The sequence below is a fragment of the Hyaena hyaena genome, unplaced genomic scaffold, assembly GCF_003009895.1.
Source record: "Hyaena hyaena isolate Hyena2069 unplaced genomic scaffold, ASM300989v1 scaffold_997, whole genome shotgun sequence".
Taxonomy (NCBI): domain Eukaryota; kingdom Metazoa; phylum Chordata; class Mammalia; order Carnivora; family Hyaenidae; genus Hyaena; species Hyaena hyaena.
Window position 1 is genome coordinate 325539 of NW_024081628.1, and position 21202 is coordinate 346740.

General features: G+C 40.7%; 1 long non-coding RNA gene across 3 annotated transcripts in view; it reads right to left on the minus strand.

Annotated features, from left to right (window-relative positions):
* The window catches only part of LOC120223503, a 27022-nt gene continuing 5820 nt past the window's right edge, over positions 1–21202 (minus strand). Inside the window, exons 1-3 of one of the 3 annotated variants that reach the window (XR_005526317.1) lie at positions 13627–13666; positions 5105–5264; positions 1–1040 (exon numbers count right to left, since the gene is read on the minus strand). This is a non-coding gene — a long non-coding RNA (uncharacterized LOC120223503). Of the gene's footprint in view, positions 1041–5104; positions 5265–10949; positions 11078–13626; positions 13667–21202 lie in introns of those variants that run through there. The other 2 variants (XR_005526316.1, XR_005526315.1) reach the window with 2 other exon arrangements.

The following is a 21202-nucleotide window of genomic DNA, read 5'->3' on the forward strand; positions in this document are numbered from 1 at the left end:
ATGGTAAAAAAATAATAATAACTCCACCTCTCAGAATCTGTTAGAATTTTTCATATATAGACTCTGACTGCCCATGTTGGCTTCCACTCATGAGAAATTGCAAACAAAGTAGCCATTTGGTGGAACTGTTAGAGATAATGTGTAGAAATCAGCTGTCCCTTAGTGCTATTCTTTATCTGGATGGAAGACAAGCATGTATTCACCTCCAGACGCATAGGACACACTATTATTTTGAGACAAGTTCAAGAGAATTTAGCTCCAATTTCAGAGATTGATAAGAATTAATATTGTAGAAGATGGTCATCATTAGAGATTCCCATCCCAAGAGGTAACATCTAATGCTGCTGGTAATAATCAGGTGGGAGGAGGAGAGTCTTCTTATCTCCTTCAAAAGATAAATACGTATGGCAACAAATTAAGCAAAAATTTTAAATATTTATTATGTGTCTGGCTCTGTGTTTATTGCTTTCAGGCATCTTTGCATTTTAGCTTCACAATAACCATGTTACTATTATTATTCCCATATTAAGAATGAAATGGAGGCTTATAGAGAGCTAGGCAGTAACCTGTCCAGCTCATACGGCTTGAAAGTAAGGAAACTAGAATGTAAATCCTGGATCTGGTGTCAGAGTGCTCATTCATAGAGCATTTCAGAACAGCATCCAGTACAAACATTCAACAGGGGCCCGCATGCAAGGTAGAAGGATGCAAAATAAGAATAACGTCCAGAGGATCAACGATATGGGTCGTGATCAAGAGGCACGAACATACTGTTCCATTCTGCTATCAACTTCCAGTAGGATTAATCATTCCGTGGGCTTTTATTGATATGAATTTGCCCTTTAAATCCCAATCATAACTAGGTGAACCGATGAAAATACTGTTCCTCGGACTCTGAAGTTCCGTTTCTGACCTTGGACCCATCATGACTCGACTCAAATGCAGGTCCCTGCTGGGGCCAAGAAAGGGCAGCCGCTCTATCTCAGCAGCAGCCTCAGTGTCGTTAAGACATTCCATATTCTCCAGCTGGTTTTTGTTACCTGATAGAGAGATTGGAAAATATGTAGCTATGTTAAAAAAAAATGTTATGCAGTGATTAGAATTTAATTTCTGACATGTTAGTTCACCTTTGGTAATCTAATGGAAGGATCATCGGACTGGCTGGGCATGCAAAGATCACACCAATGACCAGTCTGGTTAGAAGCTGGAGCATTCTGGAAGAACTCCAAACGTTTCCTCCCCTGCTTTGCAGCTTGAGGCTATTTTCACCCTCAAGACTCTGAACACACATCCTATTGATTATTTCTTGCTTCACCAAGATTCCAGAATCCTGATTTCTAACATTAGTCCAGGACCCTGCCTGCAATTCCTCATGACCTCCTTTGCTTGAATGCTTGCTGTTAGTGTTCCTGACCTTGTGCCACACCTCACTGTACACAGATTGAGAAATTGGACTTTTTTCTGACATTGCACACCCAGAAGGAAGAAATATTTTTGAAAGAAATAAAAGAACTTTAGCGTCAGACTGACTTGGACTGTAATTTAAGTCCTACATTCACTAGCTATGCAGACTTCGACGTCTTGTCTTGAGAACCAATTTTTTTGCCCCTGTGAAAATGGGGGAAGTACCTCTTATCCCACTGACTTGTTGGGACTAAATGGAACCATAAATGAGCAAAGGTCTGTGGCAGTCCTGAGACATTTTAGGCTCTCTGTCTTCTTAGCCTTTGTTCTCAGACCTGCCCGCATGATTTTCTAGACCACAGGTCAGCAAACTATTTCTGCAAGGGACCGAAGAGTTAATATTTTAGGCTTTTCTGGACAAACTCAGTCACAAAGGCTCACTCAGACCAGTAAAGCTCATTACTATGTAAATTTCGGCTAGGGCTGTACATGAGTACGGCATTCCACAATCCAACTGCAACCCAGTTCTGTAGTTCAGTGACCACAAAGGTTTCTGACTTTTTCTGTCTCTCTTGTAAGCCTTAGGTACAAATAAAAAGCAGTTCCTTTGTATCTCATTCTGCTTTTGATTTAGAGGAAAACCCCACAGTGGCTCCAGGATGGCATCAATTATCCTCAAATCAGCCCAGCTTTAGAGTCTTAGGAGAGAATTGCTAGTATATACGATTTCTACTACTCACAGAATGACTTCTTTTGTGACAACATGGGGTGGTGGGGCACAGGGAGAAAGCTACTCTCGGCATATTTTTAGTCACGAATTCAAACCATCCAGAAAAACAGTCAGAGAAAGGAAAGCATGCTTATGCCTTAAAAGATTTATATAAACTTTTACAAAGAAAACAGAGATCACAGAAGAGTGTGACTTGACTTTTCACCTTTAAAGAGCCGGCACACATTAAGTCTGGTTACGCAATGCCTCCTCGAGGCTCAGCTAAAAAGTAACCCTAGCTGGTCTGAGATCAGTAGCAACTACCACAGCATTTCTTTCTTCCTTCCTGGTTATACAGTTCGTCGCGGCTAGTGCATAGCCCTGGAGATAACACTGAGGCAAAGAAAAAAGCTGATGTCTTAGGTTTAAATTTTTTTATGTTTATTTATTTTTGAGAGAAAGAGAGCACAAGCGGGGGAGGGACAGAGAGAGAGAGGGGACAGAGAATTCAAAGCAGGCTCTGCACTGACAGCAGTGAGCTCAATGTGGGGCTCGAACTCGTGAACTGTGAGATCACGACCTGAGCCGAAGTTGGATGCTCAACCCAGGCACCCTATCTTAGGTTTCATATAATGATAAATAAGAAGTAGTGTGACTAGTCTCAGAGAAACTATCTACCAAGTACCTTCTCAACACAATGAACCTCTGAAAGAATCCCTCAAGATCCATTTTGCATTTAAAGATACTAGGGCTCAGAGAGTTTAGACTTCAGCCCAAATTCATCTAAATGTCAGGTTATCAAACTGGACTTGAAATCCCCTATTTCTCAGCTGTAGATGATAACTCTGCTTGTACCACACCAAGATGCCCTTTTCAGAGACTAGGAAAAGAATTATAGCATTTATATTCATAGGAAATCCTACCCTCTCTTTACTTTGTTTTCTAACTAGAACTGATTTTACTTGATCACCAGCCCTTGAAAACAGTGTCCTTAATTCAACTATGCCTAATACATTTCTGTTTAAATAACCATGTCAGCTACATTGTGGGTTATACAGGCTTTTCTGGACTAAACTGAAAATGTATCCACCCTTTAATTGCTGAGGAAACCTATGCATCCCAAATTGCTGAAGAAACTCACTTACTAATATACATTTAGAGTAATGTTCAATTACATAGTATAGATTTCCAATGTCAATGAGTAAATATTGCCAGAGTCTTACATAAGTTATTAACATTTCTGCATTACATTTACATCCACTCATTTTTGTTAAACTTCTAATAGTTCTGAAGGGCTGTGGCTTATGATTAGGAAAGATGGGACAGAAAGTTAAGATCAATGTAAATCTCAGACTTGGCTATACCTGAGAATCACCTGGAGATCTTTAAAACATATAATGTCTGGGTCTAATGCTTAGAGATTCTATAATATTTGAGTTGAAGCCTTGGTATCAGATATCAAGCTTCCTGGGTAATTCTAAAAAGCAGCCAAGACTGAGAAGGAACAAAAAGGAAACAATTAAAAATACCCCATAGGAAAAAACTTTACCCCATAGAATGTACAGCACCAAGAGTGAATCCCAATGTAAACTATGGACTTACCATGTGTCAGTGTAGGTTTGTGAACTGTAGCAAATGCACCAGTCTGGTGGGGGTTGATAAAGAGAGAGGTAGGCATGTGTGGGAGCAGGAGGCATAAGGAAGATCCCTCCAGCTTCCCCTCAATGTTGTTGTGAACCTATCTAAAGTGGCTCTAAAGCAAAAGTCTTTCATTTTAAAAAGCATACAAAATAAATATTTTAAAAAGAAAAAAAATTTCTTCTTCAATTTTGTTACAGGAAATATGTAAATAAATATAAATATATATGGAAATATGACTAGAAAAATATTTCGTGAAGATAATAATTTAAGCAGTTCTTTTCATTTTAAAGACTTTTTATATGACATGAGAAAGCACACTTAAAAACCCATGCCTGCCATGTGCTAGAAATTTTCTAAGTGCCTTCCATCTGCTATTTCATGTAGCCAAAATCATACCGAAAGAAAAATGTATGCTTCTAAGTGTATATATTGGAAAATAAAGAAAACTGAAAGTAAATGGATCTAGCACAAAATTCAAGAAACCAGAAAATAACAAATGAAATCAAAGGAAAAGGTAACGATGGAAGGAAATAAGGAAGATAAAGGCAGAAACCAACGAAATGAGAAATTGAAAGAAAAAATGAATAGCAATTAAAAATAAAAATTAAAAATGCTCAGTTGGTAGAGCACATGACTCTTGATCTCAGGATTGTGAGTTCAAGCCCCATGTTGGGCATGTAGCCTACTTAAAACAAATAAATAGAGGAGCACCTAGGTGGCTCAATGTATTAAGCATCCAACTTCAGCTCAGGTCATAAACTTGATCTCAGGGTTGTGAGTTCAAACCCCATGTTGGGCGTATAGCCTACTTAAAACAAATAAATAGAGGAGCACCTAGGTGGCTCAATGGATTAAGCATCCAACTTCAGCTCAGGTCATAAACTTGAGGTCTATGTGTTCAAGCCCCACATTGGGCTCTGGGTTCACAGCTCAGAGCCTGGATCCTGCTTCAGATTCTGTCTCCCTGTCTCTCTGCCGTTTCCCTGCTCATGCTCTGTCTCTCTCTGTCTCTCAAAAATAAATAAACATTTATAAATTTTTAATAGATAGATATCTTTAAAGAAAGGAAAAGTTGGAAAGAAATAAAATTACTCAACCTAATCTGGCAAACAATCACACCAAAAGAGATAATGATAAGTAACTTTAAGGATAAAATAGAGTCTGTAGTTACAAATGAAGCAGGGAATAAAACCACTTGAAGAGCATACTAGTCAGTAAGCTTAAAAATCTACATAATTTTTTCTGATAGTTTTCTAGAGAAACGCAGATTAAGATTAGTTCAAAAAGACTTAGGATACTTGACTAGTATGATAACCATAGGAGAAAACAAAGAGGAAGCTAATCATTTACCTTGAATAAGGACACCCTTTTCAAAATGAAAGATGTGTTTTTTCCTCTTTCCCTCCTAGGAAGGAAACTTCCTAGAAGTCCTGCATCCCACTTCTGCTGCCATCTCATTAGCCAGAACGTAGTCACATGGCCAAAGGGATTTGAAAAATGTCATCTTTACCTGGAAAAGGAAAAGGAAGGGTGGAATAGAAATACAAAGTGATATTCAGAGGTGGCTAGAAATATCTCCTACAAGCAGCAACAATCGGCTAGATAAAATAATGGGAAAAAAGATATAGTTGGGTTTTTCTTTAATGTTTATTTATTTTTGAGAGAGAGAGAGAGAGAGAGAATATGAACCAGGTAATGGCAGAGAGAGAAGGAGACACAGAATCTGAAGCAGGCTCCAAGCTCTGAGCTATGAGCACAGAGCCCAACACGAGGCTGGAACTCATGAACCATGGGATCATGACCTAAGCTGAAGTTGGATGCTTAACCAACTTAGTCATCCAGGCACCCCTATAGCTGGGGTTTTGTTAAGCCACAAAAATAACACATCCAATAAACGCATAATCATTGTATAAGAAAAAAAATCAAGTGCATGCACTTCCAGGTCCAAGGGGATGCCAAAGGTGGCTTTGGGGAAGGAGTGTGGAGACAGCTAGGACAGGCTGATGGGGTGGTCACATGTGTGTACGTGAAGCCCTGAGACCTTTAAAATGCTGAGACATAGGGTGTGTGGACCTTCCTTCACACTGTTGCTCTGGCCCTGTGTGTGTGAAGGATGTGTCTGGCTAGGGGGATCATGGTGGAGAGTCTTATTTTAAATAATTAGGCCAAGGAAACCCTCATTGGTAAGGTGAATGAGTAGAGAGTTGAAGGAATAAAGAGCAATCTGTATAGGTCACAGGATGAACAAGTAAGGAAATAAAACTTAAAGTAATACAGAAGAAGAAGCGAATCAACCCATCCAAACCCAAACCACATTTATGTTTATGTCAACAACAGCCATGTGAGAAATGGTTTTTTGAACAAATTCTTTGGAAATCTTGATTATGTCGTGATCTAGTCTGCTTCTCAAATGGAATTAAAATCCCCCAGCAACCTCAGTGTCCCCTGTGCCATAAGAGTGAATCCGGCAGAGCCCTGAAATGGAATGGCTGAGTGTGAGGTGAGGTCAGCAGCTATGTGTGGTGCGAGGGAGAGAGGGCTCCATGACGCTGGGCTATAATTGGCTGGTATAAATGCCAGCAAGCCAGGCTGGAAGCAGAAGGAGAGACTGAACCCAGTAATCTCAGTGGCAGAAGTTACATTAGCATTTCTGCCCATTAGTGAGAAGCACAGAGTTCTTTATAAAACAAACTTCCAGCAGAACAGTGTTGGCACATTGAATGCACTTATTCTTTTAAAAAGCCCACCAGTTAGGGGTACCTGGGTGGCTCAGTCAGTTGAACATTCATATCTTGATTTTGGTTAGGGTCATGATCTCACAGTGGAGGGGTTGAGCCCTATGTCAGGCTCTGCACTGAGCATGGAGCTCGCTTGGGATTCTCTCTCTCCATCTCTCTGCCCCTCCCCATTCCCCTCTCAAAATAAATGAGCATTAAATATATATATATTCATAAATAAAATATAAATAATAAAAATATAAATAATATATATACCAGTTAATTAAACTGTGATTACAATTATGTGGCAAAAGCAAAAAAAGAATGAAAACTGATAACAAGTAAAATGATAATAGTTGCCCTTGGTTGTTGGGGTAGCCTTTTCTACATTTCTAAACTTTTCTCTTGCATACTCATTAATTTCAGATTTGAAAAAATAAACTAAGACAATCAATTAAATTGTTAGGCCTTATGAGCCTGCTAAGATAGATAATTAGGAGATAAATATATATTTTTAATTTTTTTTAAGTTTATTTATTTATTTTGGGAAAGACAGAGACAGTGTGCATGTGGGAGGGCCAGAGAGACAATCCCAAATAGGCTCCACACTGCCAGCACAGAGCCCAATGTGGGGCTCAAACTTACGAAACCAAGAGATCATGACCTAAGCTGAAACCAACAGTCAGATGCTTAACTGACTGGGCCACCCAGGTGCCCCAGAAGATAAATATATTTAAATCAGTACTTGCCCTATATTGTCAATAATCAATTACAATGATGATTTGGAAGGAGATGCCACAATATATATATTTCACCCAAGAATAAAATTAACAAGAAATGTGCAAGATCTATGTTTGTAAGGTAACAATATATATATAAAATATATATATATATGAAGAAAAATATTTATTTTCTGCATGGGACACCAAATACTATAAAAATGCTATAAAAATCCACATTAGTGGATTAAAATGCAATTTCAGTAAAAAAAAAAAAATCCAGTTAGGCTTCCTTAAAACCTGATATGGGAATTCTAAATTCATCGTAGAGAAGAAATTTGTTTAAAAACGAAGAAAAACTAAAGAATAACAAGGAAAGGGACACCTGGGTGACTCAGTCAATTAAGCATCTGACTTTGGCTCAGTTCGTGATCTCATGGTCCATGGGTTCAAGCCCGTCTGGGGCTCTGTGTTGACAGCTGGGAGCCTGGATCCTGCTTCAGATCCTGTGTGTGTGTCTCTCTCTCTGCCTCTCCCTTGCTCGTACTCTGTCTCTCTCTCTCTCAAAAAAAAATAAACATTTAAAAAAAATAACAAGGAAAGAGTTGTCTTTCTAAAAGTCCTGTAAAACTGCAGAAATTATAACAGAAAAAAACGAAGGAGGTAGAAAGAGGAGACCAGATTGTCTGAGATTGATTATCTGATATGGGGGGTATTTCAAATCCAGGAGTGACAATGGCCTGCTCCATGAACAGTGCTGAGAATGGTATTTCAGAAGTAAAAGAAACAAAGTAAGAGCTCTACTTCAAGAGTTCCTCTCTCCAACTCTGTCTGATGGGACAGATTAATGAATGACAAGTCTATCCAAGTAGTAGATGGAAAAACCAGTGATCTTTTTATAATCATAGGATGAGGAAGTCTTTCTTAAGTAAAGAGAAAATTCAGAAATCATGACAGAAAATTGTAGAATAAATTGTAGACAAAAGATTAATATAAAACAATAAGCAACCACATAATTAAAGGGGCAAATCCAAAGGAGAAATACTTAAGTCCAATAAATATATTAAGAGACATTATTCTTCATGCATTCATCATGATATGCAAATACAGCATCATTGGGACCCATGTCTCATACATTAGATCGGTTAATACTGAAAAGATTGATAATACCCAGTAGTTGCAAGGTGGTAGGGAAGACACATTTCTATATGTGATGGTGGGAATGTAATTTGGTTAGCCTTTTGGGGGTCATTTTGAGACTAAATATTTAAATAACCCAGCAATTCCACATCTAGAAGTCCATTCTACAAAGCAACCTAACCATAGATATGTGCACAAAGTGTTTTCTGTAAAACAGAAAAATTAGAATCAACTGAATGTGTGCCTATAAGGGTTCGGTGAGATGAATTCTGATTTAACCATACTAGAGCATGCAATGCATTGTCAGTAAGGATGAAATAGTTCTGCATGTACCAATTATGAAAGGTGCTTGTGACAAACATGTCACTGAGTTACAACATTGTCACATAGGTGCATGCAAGGATAGTTTAATTTGAGTTTTAAGAAAATTCTTCACATTATGTAAGGAATGGAGAATTCTTAACTTTTTTTAATGAACTTTTATGTTGCTTCAAATGTTATTGGTCTTGTCTTTTAAAAATGCTTGAATTAGCTGAAGTATTCAAAATGAAGTATCTCTCTATCAGTCCACGTCTCCAACTTTCCTGCCAACAATGGGGTCCAAAGCTACTCCTCACCTCTCCTCTGTATATAAAAGTTCCCTGGAGGAGAACCTGAGTGGCTCAGTCAGTTAAGCCTCCAACTCTTGATTTTGGATCAGATCATCGTCTCTCGTGAGATTGAGCCCCAACGTTGGGCTCTACGCTGATAGCACAGAGTGCTTGGGATTTTCTCTCTCCCTCTCTCTCTGCTCCTCCCCTGCTTGCTCGCTTTCTCTCTCTCTCTTTCTCTCTCTCTCTCTCTTTCTCTCAAAAATAAATAAATAAACTTAAATTTCCCTGAAAGATTTTAGAAAACAGTGATGCCTATGCTCCATCTAAGAACAAGTAAGTTGAATCTCAGGGGCACCCAATGCATGGTCCACGGACCAGGGGCATCAACAGCATCTGAGTTTGTTAGAAGTGCAAGCTTTCCGGCCCCACCCCAGACCTACTCCATCAAAGTGTGCATCTTAAATCACACCCCCCCAGGCAATTCATTTGCACATTAGATTAAGAAATGTTGACTATTCCATTTAGTGACCTTAGGGTCTGGAGAGTCCACTTTCCTCAGCTGTAAAATAGGGGAAAATAATATCTCTGAAAGCTAAGTGAGCTTCTGTGTGTCAAGTGTCCAGTGTCCCACCAGGCATATAGTAGGGACCCAGTAAATGGTAACTTTGGCATGCTGGTTACTTCCAACTTTGTACCTCAAAAGTGGACGGCTCACCCATCTGACCTCCACTGGCCACCTCACCAGGAACTCCTGTGCTCTGCGTTCTCTCTGTGAGACATACAGACCAATGACCAGGGTGAACGAGGTGGTGGCTACTCTCCAGCGCACCCATGTGCTTCTGCTCCCACGGGTTCAGCTGTGTGTTTACCAAGAGGCAGCTGGGTATGTTCCCAAACCTGTTTATTCCAGTCCCACTTGTTATTGAATTACATAATTTAATTAAATATTATGTAAACCAATGAAGTAGGAGTCTAAAAAGTAAACTGTTCCCATGAAATCCTACATTGGAGGCTTTCAAAAGATCCAATAAATGCAAGTTTCTAAAAGTGGGCATGGATGAGACAGCTGTAGAAGAGAAAAGAAATCATACATATGTACAACTGTATTCAGGTTGCTTTGCAAGGTTTGCAAATTTTTCCGTCCAACACAAGGAAACCAAAATCAAATTCACAGTTGATGTTTTGTGTGTGAGTTTAAGAAAGTTCCATCCACCTGTACTCTCACAGAAGGTCTTGGCTCTATGTCAAAAGATTGGGGGAGGGGGTGAGTATTTATCTGTTTCAAGTTAAAATAAAGTGTCTCCGGTATGGACAGGCATCTCTTGGGAAGACTTCCCATGTGTTCTGGTCATGGAAGGCTTGGCACCCTGCAGGGCCCAAAGAGAGTTTGTCTCTGCCATAGCCTCATGTATACACTGAGTGGGCTGTTCTTTCCTGTCCTTATACGAAGCCTCAGGCAGCCCTCCTGGTCACTCTGGGTGTGAAATGTCCTGAGATCACCTTCATCTTAAGGGAAGCCTGGTTTTAGTAATTAAAATAATCAGTTTAGTTTAATAACAAAATTCCATATTTTTCTCCTCCCTGAGCTGAGGCTTGATTTAGGCCAAGAAACCCAGGGTCTTGGGAGTCAGAGACACAAGGGCCATTAGGACATGGGGGTGTCCTTCCTGTTTCAGTGCCTCCCCTTACTAGCTGCCTTTCCATCCCCTCCAGGGCTGGGTCCAGGACAAGAGGGTTAGGACAAAAGGCACAGTCTTCCATGGATGGTACCTCTGTGACCTGCAATGGCTGGTCTTGGGTGTGTAGGGTTGACTCTCTCATGAGGTATTTTCCCCATTACAAATGCCCACTGAAAACAGCATAATGAAGGCAATCAGTCCTCTGCCTGCCTGCTCTCACTGCCGACCCTCAGCCTTCGGGCTGCTAGTCTGAGGAACTCTCCAGAAGGCCTTTTTGGACGATCCGTCTGAAGAAGAGTAGGCCAGCTCCCTCACATGAATCCAAACAACCAACCAGAAGAACTCACCTCCTTGTCCCAATGTTGGGGAAAGTACACCTTGCAGTTCCAGCCACGAGAGCTTGCTGACACCCAGGGTCTCCAAGTACAAATGTACAGATTATACACATTATCATCCGTGTGATTGGCAGCATACAGTTGTGCAGTGTACAGTCTGAACAGTCATCCTCAGACTTCAGACACTAGTCCTCTGAAATCCAGAGAACTTACATCAGGCTCATGTGACTCCCTCAAAGCCTCTTTCACTTGGATTAGGAAGTGAGAAAACACACCTCTCCCTCTACTAAAATAAAGGGGAAATGTCAAGGCCCTCCAAGAACTGTCTCTGTAAGAATCCTCTCTCTCTTTGATTCTCTTTAGTCTCCTCTTCAACCTCCTAGCTCCATCTTAAATTATTTCTAAGGGTCATAGAAACAGAATTTCTTTTGGCCACTTGCTTTCATAGGACACTTTGGACTATGAGTTTATTGTTCTTATACTTTCATTCAAACAGGACAGAAACTGTTCTTGTTACACTATTAAGTGACTTTTAAAACTAACTGACAGAGTGCCTGGGTGGCTCAGTCAGTTAAGCATCCAGCTTTAGCTCAGGTCATGATCTCATGGGTCATGAGTTTGAGACCCCACTTTGAATCCTCTGTCCCCCTATCTCTCTGCCCCTCTCTCACTTGCATGTGTGCTCTCTCTCTCTCTCGCTCTCGCTCTCTCTCAAAAGTAAGTAAACATTTGGGGTGCCTGGGTGGCTCAGTGGGTTAAGCGTCCAGCTTCAGCTCAGGTCATGATCTCACAGTTTGTGAGTTTGAGCCTCACACTGGGCTCTGTACTGACAGCTCAGAGCTGGAGCCTGCTTCAGATTCTGTGTCTCCCTCTCCTTCTACCCTTCCCCCCCAAATAAAAAACTAAACATTAAAAAATTAATAAGTAAATAAAAGCATTATCCTAAAAGTAAAAGCTAAGGGCATTTGAGTGGCTCAGTAATTTAAGCATCTGACTCTTAATTTCTGCTCAGGTCATGATCCCACAGTTTGTGAGTTTGAGCCCCACTGTCAGGGCAGACCCTGCTTGGGATTCTCTCTCTCCCTCTTTCTCAAAATAAATAAACTTAAAAAAAAAAAAGTAAAAGCTACACTTGAAATTCTTTAAGGGCTCATGGATTGCATTGCAATTACACATTGTAATGGAGTCCTTACATGACTTGCCTAGAAAATATTTCCAAATCCTTCAGGACCATGCCAAACGTGATCTCCTATGCTGAAACGTCACCAGCTTCTTGGGGCTAATTCCCTGTGCTCCCACTATACCTAAGTCTAGTCAGTCTTTTTCTGATTATGTAATCACCTTCATCTCCCCAATCAGACTATGAGCAATTTGAGGTAATTGTTTTACCTCAAAAGGTAATAATTTACAGCGCATTCCTAGCAGCTGAGCTATACTATCTGATCAATGCTTATTTAATAGAATAGCATCCTTTAGGTCTCAGATTAGATATCACTTCTATGAAGAAAACTTCCAACCTTTCCTGACTCAACTGACTTTACCAGAACCCATTATGCCTCTCAAAATATGGTCAACGTCTCATTCACAGCACCCGTTTCAATGGTAGTTCATTGTTCAGTAGGAATTATTTGTTTGTCAGGGCCTTCCTCACCAGATTGGTGAGGCTGGACCTATGTCTTCTGGTTCCTCAATGTATCCACCCGTGTGCCTAGTACAGTGCCCACCAGCTATTCTCAAGGGGTTGACCGCGAATCATCAGGGTCATGAGTATCCAGCATAACAGTCCTGTAGCTGCCACTGTGCTCCTGTCTGCTATCACTATTTGTAAGTCCCAGGAGGAAGGACCCAAGCCTTCTTTTGCCTACCATCATGGCTCCAGTCTAATGCCTAGTTCAGTGCCTGTGTGTGGAGCACCACCTATGCCCACCTCCTGCTCCAACCACCACCTCAGCCCCCCAGTTCTGTGCAAATTTTTACCCACGTTGTGCAGGTATAATCTGTCAGTACCTCACTGGGCACAAGTCACAAAGCTCTCTCTTTCTGCCCAGGTGCTTCTCTGGCCCAAAGTGTGGGATCCTGGGAGAACCCACTTGACTCACAAGAATACACAAGCCAGAAGCCAGGGTGTTAATGCCCATGGGGCCACTCTTGGTCAGTGTGGACAGTTATATGAGATCCACTTCAGAAAGCTTCTCAAGAGATCCAGGGGGCTGACGCACAGCAGCCCATGGTGCTAGCTAACTTTTTAATGCATCCTTGTGCTGTCTTTCTGTCCTTTTCTCAGTCCTCTGGCCTCTCAATTTTCCCTGGAATCACTTCCCAAATATACCTCCCATAGAGGTGCACACCTATACAGGTGTAAATAGGCTCCACTTTCAGGGAAATCCAGGGTAAGACATGATGCAACAATTTGTTGTTGCATGAATGAATGAATGAATGACCCAGTGAATGAATAAACCTTAACCATTGTGGATGCATGAGCATAACTGTGCCACCAAAAATATCATAAATGATTGTTTGCATTTATTATCGCTCCTAAGAATATAATTCTCTCCAACTGATAGAAGATTTTATCCCAAAGAATGTCTTTGAAAGAATACACTCATTAAAAAGCAAGAAGGGAAGAGTTGGTGGTTGCTGGGGGGATAGGAAGTTATTTTTAATGGAATTAAAATTATTTTAGGAGTACCTGGATGGTCCAGTTGGTTAAATGTCCAACTTTGGTTCAGATCTTGATCTCACTGTTCATGAGTTCGAGCTCCGTGTCAGGCTCTGTGCTAACAGCTCAGAGCCTGGAGCCTGCTTGAGATTCTGTGTCTCTCTCTCTCTGCCCCTCCCCTGCTCGCTCTCTCTCTCTCTGTCTCAAAAATAAATAAATATTAAAAACAAACTTTCAATAAAAATAAAATTATTTTAAAGGAATTAACAGAATTTCAGTTTGGAAAGATGAGAAAGTTCTGGAGATGGTGGGTGGTGATGGTTCCACCACAGTATGAAGATATTTAACATCACTGAAGTGTACACTTAAAAATGGTTAAAATGATACGTTTTCTTATTGATATATTACCACAATAAAGAATTATAACAAAAATTATAAGTACAATATGATTACAATGATAAAAAACACATTGGACATGAACTAATAGTAGGAAATAAACACCAATGTTGCTACCTGTGATATGGGAGTGGATTTTAGAACATACACTTTTTAGTTTCCAATTTTCCCCACCGTGGTTCTACTGCGTTCCTCACCTTATAGTGGTGATGACAGTGCTATTCTTCTTGAGATGGCCCCAAACCATTAATATACATATTTTCGCTAAGATTAAATTCTGATACAAAAGGAACTTATTAACTAGACAGCTTGTCTTTAATAATGCTAATTTAATGATGATATTGGGAAATTTTTCTTTGCTCTCTTCGATTTCTCTTTCATTAGGACTTAATTTTGACAGGAGGTAAAAATGAAACTATAACCCCTGTATGGCTTGCTTTTCTAATGGATATGCTTGTAACATATATTATACTCTTATTATATAAAATGTGAACATTAAACAAACCAATGCTTTCATTTTTTATGAAAATAAAGCTAAGCCCCATTAATTACCTCCTTAATCTTATCACTTCCCATTAGTATTATTATTATATATTTTGTTATCATTGATTCTCCATTAACATCAGTGTTCCTTCTTTAAGGTGATCACACTTTCCTCCCCCACGATTGTGGGTTTAATTAAGACCATTTATCCCCAAACTTAGCAATCAGTGTGTGCACTCCACTTGCATCCTGCTACTACTAGGTGACAGGATCCGGGGATTCCAACCCACTTTCATCACGGCTACAATTTCTGTTCTGGAGCAAACTGCTGTATTTTGTTTCTGACCAACTTTTCAAAACTAGTATAAGACAACATAAGAAAGGTTGGAAACCCCCAAGAATTCCTATAAGCATTTTCTAAGACTATTCTGTGGAACAGTTGTGCCACAGGGTAGTCCCATGAAAATAGGTTTTGGTCAAATACATATGAAAAAGGCTACTACATGTTTTCCCTCCTTTTAGAGACCAATAATGCAAAATAGTGTTTTAAAGGGTCCAAGAAATCCTTCACTGAAAGGAAGGCAGGAAAGCAGAAAGAAGGAAGAAGGAAGGAAGGAAAGAAGGAAGGAAGGAAGGAAGGAAGGAAGGAAGGAAGGAAGGAAGGAAGGAAGGAAGGAAGAAGGAAGGAAGGAAGGAAGGAAGGAAAGGAAAGGAAAGGAAAGGAAAGGAAAGGAAAGGAAAGGAAAGGAAAGGAAAGGAAAGGAAAGGAAAGAAAAAAGAAAATCAGTCATTTATCTTTGCTAATAAATACCTGGCTACTGAGATTTTTCTTTTATGTAACCCAATCTTAACATCCCTTGGAACAAAGTTTCTACAGAACATACTTTGTGTTGTACATAAATAAGAGTAGCTAATTCTGGCGGGGGTGGGGCGTTGGGGGGAAGCATGAGAAAACCTTCTTGGTGTTGTGAAGAATTCTCTGTCACAGAAAAACCATAAATGGTTAAGTGACTCCTTTCTGAGGATATTCTAGTCTAATCTCCAACCCAAAGAACACTTTTATAAAGTTGCTTCTAATTTTAGAATGGCATACAATTAGACAATGAACTATGATACGAAGCTCTTCATGGCAACTCAATTGCCTACCATGACTAGGGAGAAATGAGAAAACCATCCAGGACAATTGCCAGAGGAACCCCATGTGGTCAGTGGAAACAGATGAGTAGGGGGCTCATGCCCTAAAGCAAGCAGTCTCCATTCAGCTTTAGCTATTGTTCTCACAGAGATGCACAGGCTCATGGCTTCTCAATTATATGATTGTTCATGAAACCATTTTTCTATGGAAATTGTTCTATGCAGCAATATATTGTTCTGTGGAAACCTCTTCATTTAAAAATATTAGCTCAGAGGCTCCTGAGTTGCTCAGTCAGTTAAGCTAAGCGCTATCCTGAGACTCCGGCTCAAGTCATGATCTCAAGGTTTGTGAGCTCAAGCCCTGCACCAGGCTTGCAGCTGTCAGCGCAGAGTCTGCTTCAGATCCTGTTTCCCCTCTCTCTCTGCCCCTTCCCTACTTTCACTCACTCTTTTTCTCTGCCAAAAATGAATAAACATTCATTTAAAAAATATATTAACAGGGTGCCTGGGTGGCTCAGTCGGTTAAGCAGCCAGCTTCAGCTCTGGTCATGGTCTCACAGTTCATGATTTTGAGCCCCGCGTCGGGCTCTGTGCTGACAGCTGAGCCTGGAGCCTGCTTCAGATTCTGTGTCTCCCTCTCTCTCTGCCCCTCCCCCACTTGTGCTCTCTCTCTTTCTCTCAAAAATAAGTAACCATTAAAAACGAAGTTTAAAACACATACTAGCTCAATAAAATAAAAAAATAAAAACAATGTAAAGGCTAAATTTGGTCCACAGGACAATTGTCTTGAGTCCTCTCACAATGGTGCTCAGAAATGAGTATCCCTACCCTATGATCTAAGCTGAGGGTTTGGGAATTCCTGTGTCACATCTGCATCAGTTTACCTCCATCCTGATTAATCGGCCACCTCTTGCTGTGCATGTCTTCTTGACTGCCTGGGAACCGACTTGATTGGAATATGTGAAGAAAGAATGAAAATGCATTGAGTGAGGATGTGAAGGACCCTCCTATGTGGAAAGAAGAAACCTATAATGTCTGGGTTTTGGTCATCTTATTCTTTCAGCTGTTTTCCAGCTAGCATGGGGTCACAGTGCTCCCCGAGGGGACTCAGAGACAGCCATCAAGCTTTCAAAAGATAATTTTAATAAATTCTTCTGTCCAGAAACAGCTCTTGGGCAATTTAAATCTGTTTTAAAATAACATATAATTGATCCCAACTTACACAAGGCACTATGGTTTCAAAATTTTACAATGACTGGCCTTCTTTAAAGGGGGAGGGGCAGGAGTGAAAAATGATTGATTTAACTTTACTGAAAAGGCATCACATCTCTCCTTTCAACTTCTTTAAGTCTTCTGTAATGATATCACTTTTGACCACGGTGAGGCAAATGGAAAGTATCTTAGTGGAATAGCTAGGTGGGAAAAAATAAAGAGCATGACAGGAAGGACTAAATGAGGCCATCACTTACCTAGGGAATTGAGTGGAAAGGGTTTTTAGTCTTTCAACTACCTTTTGAAGGTGATTTGACAATGTGACTAATGAGAAACTAATCTTTGGCATCTTGTTTAATCTTGTTTCAATCTTGTTGAATTCCAGGGATAGTGGGTCACTAATGCAAGCAAATGGGTCATCCCTAGAGTGACAGATTTTCTTGAGCACTGACCATGTGCCAGGCATCATACTGGATATAGAGATTAAAGGAAAAAAAGAGGGGGTACCTGGGTAACCCAGTCAGTTAAGCGTCAGACTTCGGCTCAGGTCATAGTCTTGCAGCTCGTGGCTCATGTCATGTCGGGCTCTGTGCTGAAGGCTCGGAGCCTGGAGCCTGCTTTGGATTCTGTGTCTCCCTCTTTCCCTGCCTTTCTCCCACTCATGCTCTGACTCTCTCGCTCAAAAATAAATAAACATTTAAAAAATTTTTAAGAAAAAAAAAGGACCTTGTCCTCTAAGATGTCCCAGGTCCTGGAGGAGAAAACCACAATAATATAATGTAGTAAGTGCCACAAAAGACAACTATATCCACAGCATCACAGGACCATGGAAGGAGGCATCTACCACAACTTGGGGAGGGGAAGGGAAGGAAGACAGGTCAGGGAAGGAGTCTACAAGAAGAAGGTAATTGATGAAGAAACACCACTCAACACTTGTTAATAAAGAAAAGTATATCATTTTAACTCACGGTGGCCAAGAAAGCAAATTCTCTGAATTTGCTTCTACATTTTAGACAGGTCAACTCCTCAATAGTCCCACATCAAGTGTTAGTCCTCAGCTTTCATATGTACATTGTTTTTATTATTTGATGTCTAAAAGCAACCGTCAGTGACTGTGTGCTTGCAATCATCAGAGAAAAATGCTGTATATTTTGAAAACTGTCATACTTTTAGAAGTGCATGCAATGAATGTTTTCTCCTTTACAAGTGTGTCTTCATACCAAAACAGTACTGCCACCTTTAAAATGTCACAACAGAGCATGTGGCTTGTAAGTGTCCTCTGACGTCAAGAACCTCTTAACTATACTGAGCACAGTCCATGCACAATTGTCACCTGTAGATGCTTTTGGAATGGGCTGCATACATTCACATGAATCAGTTACAGTACCTTGAAGGTTCTTCCTTCATTGATTGGCCTCATGTTTATTTTCCAAAAGTAAGAGTTCAATAGGACCTTTGAACACCTCTGCCCTTGACTTACCTAGTCAATGTTTTCCTCATAAAACCTATGTGTTTAAAATAATTCAATAGATCCCTTCATGTCACCTTGAAAAGGCAATGCTTCATGTTTATTATCTGAAAATTCTTGGCAGAGGGACTCTTCAGGCTCTGCCTGTTCCATTTGTTTTAGAGAGTCACTAACAGGTCCTCTTTCAAAGATCATTACTCCCACAATAAAGATGAGAAACTATTTGTTGTCCCCTGTGACTGATCCCTGAGCTAATCCTTCTTAGTGATGACAAACAGATTAACATGGGTGTGACCCTGATGTCAGCTGACATCTCCAAGCCTTTCTGATATTTAAATAAAATTAGCATCACCTTTCTAAATCACAGCCATGCCCTCACCAAGATTTTGGGGAATTACCCAGGGGCCTAGGCTCACGTGTGTCACCTCTGCCCCCAAGTAACTGCTCACCTTCTCACAGCTTATCTCCATAGCTCTCCTGTCATTTTTACTCTGCACAAACGTGAGTGATGTTTCTATGATTCCCAATGAAAACACCCACCCAGAACATTATGTATAGCAGCCTTTACTGAAACTTTTGTGACATGGGGAGTATTCACAGCATAGAAAATGGCTCATTAGGCACCTTTGTTGTTACAGGTCCATCAGCCACCCTGCATCAGAAATGGCTCTGTCCTCACTGAGTTCCCCGCCCCCACCACCTGCAGACTGCAGCTCACTTCTCCTAACTTGGCCCTTCTCCCTCGAGACTCACATGGTCTCTGTGCTTCCCTGTCTTTCAGGCTGCCCTCTCTGAGTTTCTGCACCTCAGGTCCCCCCATTTCATTATACAGAGGAGCTGAGCTCCTGGGCCTTTCAGCTGAGTAACTAAAGAGGAAAGAAATTTACTGAAAGGCTACTATGGAGCCCACAGACTCACTCCTCAAGGGCCAGAGAAACAGGCCAGAAAGAAGAGAGCACACAAAGGCTCCAGAGCCAGAGCCAGAGTGTAGAGCCCCAGGCACCATGGCCCCCCACAGAATAGTAGAAGCCATGACAGGAAGTCTGAAAACCTCTAGCTCTGGACACAGAGACCACCACTGGCCCCACTGTCAGTGCTGCTGTGGCAGACAGATGTTGGTGATGCGGCTCAGCCATTGCCCCCTCCAGCCAGAACAGCTTCCTCTCTGCCCTGCTTCCTTGCATCATCAGCTCCCAATTTCTAATCTGGGGTGCAGGCATCTGATGAGCCAAACCCATGACGTATGCCCATCCATGCCATAGCTGACAAATGAAGCATCTGGCTTTTTGGCTTCTATGGTGGAGACAGACTCTGCTTCCCACCCAACCTCATACAGTGGAAAATAAGTACACAACCATAGGAATGGGGTTCACATTTCCAGTAGCCGGAAGTAAAAAGTGTCCGCGTCACTTTCTTTTTTTTTTTTTTTTTTAATTATAACCATGAAGCTGTATCATTTAAGTTACAATGACTTCAAGGTATTTTGGTTCATGGATTTCTTTTTTTTTTTAATGTTTTGTTTATTTCTGAGACCAGAGAGAGAGAGAGACAGCATGAGCAAGGGAGGATCAGAGAGAGAAGGAGACGCAGAATCAGAAGCAGGCTCCAGGCTCTGAGCTGTCAGCACAGAGCCCGATGCAGGGCTCGAACTCACAAACCATGTGATCATGACCTGAGCCAAAGTCAGACGCTTAACCAACTGAGCCACCCAGGCACCCCATGTCCGTGTCACTTTCTATTGCCTCTTTGTCTCCTGGCCTTTCTGGCTCCTTGATGACTTTGCACCACCAAAGACTTACTATAGCCTTGCCTTTGCTAAACAAAGGGCAATCTTCTCCAGCCTCACCGTCTAGGAACGCAAAACCTGTCAGTTTTGTTCTCTCAGACTTTCCTGTCTTCTGCCTGAAATGAAACTGTATTTCTGGGAACCTACATTTTAGAGGCATGAAGGACATGCTTAAACCCTTCTCAGACTACTGTTTAAGATGACAAGTCATGATTTATTTTCCAAGTTCCATTTAAAGAAAAACTTTAAGACAATTTCTGTCCCTGAAGTTCAGTTTTCATTTGAACAGTTTCTAGTATATCCTGAAATCATTACAGAAGGAGTAATTATAAGGATAAGAGATACCCTGTTGATGCCCAGAGGCTGCATCTTCCTTCCAAGTTTTCTTTACACCTACACTGTCCATACTCCTGGGCCATCCATACACCTGGGCTCTCCATACACCTGGGCTGTCTGTACACCTGGGCTGTCCATACACCTGCACTGTCCATACACCTGCACTGTCCGTACACCTGCACTGTCCGTACACCTGGGCTGTCCGTACATCTGCACTATCCATACACCTGTGCTGTCCAAATACGCACAGTGTCTACTAATATTGGGCACTGGAAATAGGGCAAATCCAAATTTCAGCACTTTAAGTGTACCGAAAGTATAAGAGATTTGAAGACTTAGTATTTACTTAGAATGTAAAATATCTCATAATTTTATATTGATTGTCCATTAAAACAATATTATATTGAGTTCAGCAAAATATATTATTAAATTTAATGTCATCTGTTCCCTTTTTCCATTTTCTAAAGCAACTCTCAGAAAATTTAAAGTTACACATGTGGTTTACAGAATGCTTATATTACACTGTTTTGCACTCTGAAATGCACCTCTATATTTCTTATTTTATTTTAATTCCAGTATAGTTAACATACAGTGTATTAGTTTCAGGTGTACAATATAGTGATTCAGCAATTTCGTATATTAGTCTCATCCCCTTCACCTATTTCACCCATCCCCCACCCAAGTCCCCACTGGTAACCGTCTGATGTTCTCTGTGGTTAAGAGACTAGGTTTGGGGAGGTTTTTTTGGTTTGTCCCTTTTTTTTTTTTTTACCCTTTATTTGTTTGTTTTG